The sequence below is a fragment of the Abramis brama genome (genome assembly GCF_963993115.1).
Source record: "Abramis brama genome assembly, chromosome: 10".
NCBI lineage: Eukaryota > Metazoa > Chordata > Actinopteri > Cypriniformes > Leuciscidae > Abramis > Abramis brama.
The window spans coordinates 28,232,069-28,237,696 of NC_139972.1; the positions used below are offsets into that span (position 1 = coordinate 28,232,069).

The 5,628-nt window shown below is 38.3% G+C and overlaps 1 pseudogene across 1 annotated transcript; it reads left to right on the forward strand.

The window, feature by feature from the left end:
* The first annotated feature begins 3,469 nt into the window (after window positions 1-3,469).
* LOC311091587 (baculoviral IAP repeat-containing protein 2-like) lies at window positions 3,470-4,883 on the forward strand (annotated as a pseudogene). The gene has a single exon. The product of its transcript is annotated as a baculoviral IAP repeat-containing protein 2-like (transcript).
* The last annotated feature ends 745 nt before the right edge of the window (window positions 4,884-5,628 follow it).

Genomic DNA, 5,628 nt, shown 5'->3' on the forward strand with positions numbered 1-5,628 from the left:
GGCCTATACATTAAAGGTTGAGACTGTTAAAGTTCCACACTCTGGTAAAACCTGTAGATACAATTGCACAAAAGTAAATTCTAGAGGTCAACTTACTAGAAAGTAAATACAGCATGAGTCATTTAAAACAAATATACAGAAAAGCCACTATAGTGATCAGTTTTAGCGTTTGAATTGACATTTTACATATTACGCTGTTTACATCTTGTTTTTGTACAGTTTGCAAAAACTATAGTCTCCGAGCGTGGTCAAACATGTTCATATAGGAATTTATGTAAAACACGAACAAATATAGCATAAAGTGAATTAAATGACAGTCATTCTACATGAGAGTGTTTAAGACTAAACAAATCATATTTATTTTAGAACATCTTTCTGCTATGTCTATGAAACATTGACGTGAAAGATGGGTATTACACTTCAAACTCGTCTAACTATTACACTTATTTTGTTATTATTACACAGTTATTTTGTGTGTGTCACTAAACAACATGGTTAAGCTAATGAATTACAGTTGATACGTGGTATTTTTATGTTAAAGGGGGGAAAGGAATATTTAACATATAAAAATAAAAATATTTTAACCTAATGTCAATTTCAATTGTTAGATAAATCATCTAACAATCAACAGTTATATGTGAAACAATTAGAGTTGGTTAGAATTAGTCGCATTAGAGCAGGATTCTTGTTTATATTGAACATTGTTATTGTACCGCATGTTTAACAGCGCTATTGTCGTCGGCCTCATCAAAGTTCACACAGTTTTCACCGGAGCATACCGACTCTGAAACAAGACCTGAGAAGTATTAGCACGTAACATTTTGGACACCTTTGTTTTTAGGCATCTTTGCATTTCTTCTGAAACACCCTGTTTTGAAATTGTTTAACATCACTAGCGTAACACTTATCGTATTGTCGGGTGTGATTGTAATGTTTTGTAGGCCTATGGCGTTTTCTTTCCACTTTCCCCTGGATATCTGTTTCCTACAGTTAGCTGTAATGTTAGTGAACTCTAGGTCTTCTCTTTGTTCATATACGACAGTATTCACATGAATTGACTTGATTTAATAAAATTATGGTTTAAACCATCATCTTCACGTGAGACATTTACATTATATTATTATACCGTCCTAGTTTTTAAATAGCACTAAAATGTATATTTTACATTTTAACCCTTTATGCGGATATAGAATGCCGCACAAGGTTCTCTGACATATCTTATTGTGTAAAACATCTATGTAGATCTAGCTAGGCTATGTTTTTAAAAATACCGCAAAACAAAGACAAGGACGCATCTTTCTATAAGCGACCCTCAAAATCTGTGCATACAACAAAACACATGTATGTGTACAATGATTTATCAGAAAATTACTTTTGTTTGAAGAAAAACTTAAAATCAGCAGGTGGTTGATAACTATTGAAGCTATTAAACACCCCTGAATTCGGTAATGCTATATTGATATCACGTTTTAATTTGAACTCAATACATTTGAATGCGCTAAAGGTCTATGAACTTTAACATCTTAATAGTTGGTAAAATGAACTTAAAGCCTAGGCAAAATGAAATACATCCTAACTACTTTCTACATGCTTGTTACAGAACTTATGGCGTACAATTCACCCATGCATATCTTTAAAAATATATGTATATTTATATATATAAATATTTTGGTGTAATTATAGACATCTCTCCGGTGGCATATGCATAACTTCTCCATGACGCTACTTCTGATTCAATGTGGCATTATATGTAATCCTATACAGCTGTTTACGGCGTCATGATGACAACCCCTCCAGCGGGGCGGGGTGAGCTGTTGTCCTGATAAATATTTCAGGACTTCGCACACAACCCCGGTTTGCCAGTCTATCATTTTCTTCACTACTTCAATGTATACTCGAAAGTATAATGTTGAAATTAGGGATGTCCCGATCCGATCACGTGATCGGAAATCGGGCCCGATCACGTGTTTTCAGACTCGATCGGAATCGGACGTTACCTCCCGATCAGGACTCGGATATGTATATATATTCTCATTATTTTTTAACACATCTATAGTTATGCGGTGGCAGAGAGTTACGCCGGTTTCACACTGTACGCGTCAGCAGAGCGTAAGCAGCGCAGGAGCAGTGCGTATGGTGAGCAGGAGCAGGACACGCGCGTTTTGCTTTCACACTGGCAGCGTTTGTCACGCGCGGCTGAACTGCGGTTTGTGTACAGACAGAGTACTCTATAATGGATAAGTTGGCATTGCTTTTTTTCGTTTTCAAATACATTTAAGAAAAAAGACTTGTCAAGAAGCTTATTTTATTAATAATTTCATATAACTTTTGGTTCATCTTTGTTTTTATTGTTCTGGCAACAAGTTTGTTTTTGGACATTTGTTTTCTTTTTAAATTGCTGTTGGTCATTTGATTGACTGTTTAAAACACAATAGATATCATCAATGCACTTTTTGGATAAAACTGCGGTGTATTATGGCCATGATCAATGTATTGTCACTTTAATTCAGCAAAAGCGGCGCAGCAAAAATAGACTCGGCGCCGAAACGATCGCGGCACTCCTGCTCTGCTCTGCTACGCACTGCCGCGCCACCTCTGCGCGCGGTGTGAATGCTCTAAAGCCTGGTTTAATCTGTTAACATGGGCGGCGAAAAAAATACGCACTGCATGCTCTGCTAACAGTGCAGTGTGAAACCGGCGTAAGAGTTAGGAGTGCAGTTCCTAAAAGCACATTACTGGCTTTGCAAACACTGTAGCACTTTTATTTTTTATTTGTTTACATGCCTGCCGGGTATTTTAAGTTGAGGTGCTATTTGTTTATATATTAGACTTTTTTTTATATTTACTGTTGCACTAAAGTCCAAAAGTGAAGAATTTATGTATTACTTGATTGTTCAAGCTACCTCACAGAAGTGCTCTGTTTGTTAACAGAGTTGTTGAATGTTAAAATAAGATGAATTAAATAAAAAATAAGGAACATCCTGGATCTGTTTTTTCGCTCTTCTTTATTCTTTTTTTATGTATTAAGTATCGGATCGGGACTCGGTATCGGCAGATACTCAAAATCAAATGACTCGGACTCGAGGGCAAAAAAACCTGATCGGGACATCCCTAGTTGAAATAAAAATAAATAAATAAAAAAATAAAAAAATTACAAACATTTCTGTTGTGTTAATGTCTGAGCTCATAAAAATAGTATTATAATAGTATACATAATAATAATATTTAGAATAATTAAAAATACTTATAAAATATTTCAGAGATCCTTGTAAAGAGTTGCGGAATGTTTTCTGCATTTTAATTACTGTATTCCCGAGGTGGCAACCATTTCCATACCATGTCTGGATGCGCTGTGCCATGGACCACAGAGGTGCCTTTTCCCCGCTTCGCAACGTAGCCATCCTACAGCTTTCCGCCCCTGCGACACCCGTAACATCGACCACCACGGCATCCGTTTCAGGCCAAACGGAGGAGCAGGTGGGTTACTTAAACCTGGATATGTCTCACCAGGATATGTCTCGCCAGCGACCTCCGGCTTGTCACAATCCTGACATGCGTCGGGAACAGGAACGCCTTGACACCTTTCAGAATTGGACTCTTGCTACAGTAACTCCAGCCGAGCTTGCCAAAAGTGCTTTCTACTACCTTGGCCAGGGCGACAGAGTGGCTTGCTTCAGTTGTGGAGGCCAGCTTAGCAACTGGGAACCGGGAGATCGCGCAGTATCAGAGCACCAGAGGCATTACTCCAACTGTCGCTTCGTTCGAGGTGACCGTGCAGATAATGTACCTTTATCTGGTGGCGACCTTTCCAATGTATCTAACTCTGCAATGCAACAGTGTGAAGAAAGATTGCTCACATTTGTCAACTGGCCCTTAAGAATAACTGCTCGACCAGACCAATTGGCTAAGGCTGGTTTTTACTATGTTGGTCGTAATGATGACGTGAAGTGCTTTTGTTGTGATGGTGGACTCCGATGTTGGGAGTCTGGTGATGATCCATGGGTAGAACATGCCAAGTGGTTTCCAAGATGTGAATACCTGTTGCAAGAAAAGGGCCAAGAGTTTGTTCATCAGATTCAATCAAGATTTTCAAGACTATTTGAACAGCTATTGACTAATGGAGACAGCAACTCGAGAGAATTTGTTGATCCACCTGTTGTACACCTGGGTCCTGGAGAAGACCGTTCAGAAGATGCAGTGATGATGAACAATCGTGTGGTGAGGTCTGCTTTAGAGATGGGATGTGAGCGTGGCCTGGTGAAGCAAACCGTGCAGAGCAAAATTCTCGCAAGTGGAGAAAATTACAAAACCGTTCAAGAGTTGGTGTCTGATTTACTAAGTGCAGAAGATGAGAAGAGAGAGGAGGAGCGAGAGCTTCTTGCTGAGGAGATGGCATCAGATGGTTTCTTAAGAAACATCATCTTGTCATGTCACAGCAGCTAAAAAGTGTGCAGAGCTTAATGGACCATCTTCTAGAGGAGAACATCATCTCACAGAAAGAGTATGACATTATTCGTAACTGCACTAGAGTGAAGCAGCAGACAGGGCAGCTCATTGAGTTAGTCCTGTCGAAAGGAAGTGCAGCAGCAGAGGTCTTCCGCAACTGGATCAAGAAGAATGATGTCTGCCTGCTGAGAGAACTGATGGCCCAGACAAATGAAGCTGCATCACCGAGTCAAGATCTTTCAGACTTGCCTATGGAGGAACAGTTAAGAAGACTTCAAGAGGAGCACACATGCAAAGTTTGCATGGATAAGGAAGTGAACATTGTGTTCATCCCCTGTGGTCACCTAGTTGTGTGCAAAGAATGTGCGCCTTCTCTGCGCAAGTGCCCCATATGTAGAGGCTTGGTCAAAGGCGGAGTCCGTACTTTCCTATCATAAAGTGAAGATATTGATCATCCAAGTAACAACAGTTTTTGGATGTGCAAATTTACACCAACTCTAATTGTTTCACATATAACTGTTGATTGTTAGATGATTTATCTAACAATTGAAATTGACGATAGGTTAAAATATTTTTATTTTTATATGTTAAATATTCCTTTCCCCCCTTTAACGTAAAAATACCACGTATCAACTGTAATTCATTAGCTTAACCATGTTGTTTAGTGACACACACAAAATAACTGTGTAATAATAACAAAATAAGTGTAATAGTTAGACGAGTTTGAAGTGTAATACTCATCTTTCACGTCAATGTTTCATAGACATAGCAGAAAGATGTTCTAAAATAAATATGATTTGTTTAGTCTTAAACACTCTCATGTAGAATGACTGTCATTTAATTCACTTTATGCTATATTTGTTCGTGTTTTACATAAATTCCTATATGAACATGTTTGACCACGCTCAGAGACTATAGTTTTTGCAAACTGTACAAAAACAAGATGTAAACAGCGTAATATGTAAAATGTCAATTCAAACGCTAAAACTGATCACTATAGTGGCTTTTCTGTATATTTGTTTTAAATGACTCATGCTGTATTTACTTTCTAGTAAATGCTAGAAAAAGTAAATGCTTTCAAAAGGTCATGACCTCAGTACTGGCAGGTATACCAGGTGTTGTTATTTATCTTGACGATGTGGTGGTACATGATGCTACTACGGCTATCCATGACAGTCGCCT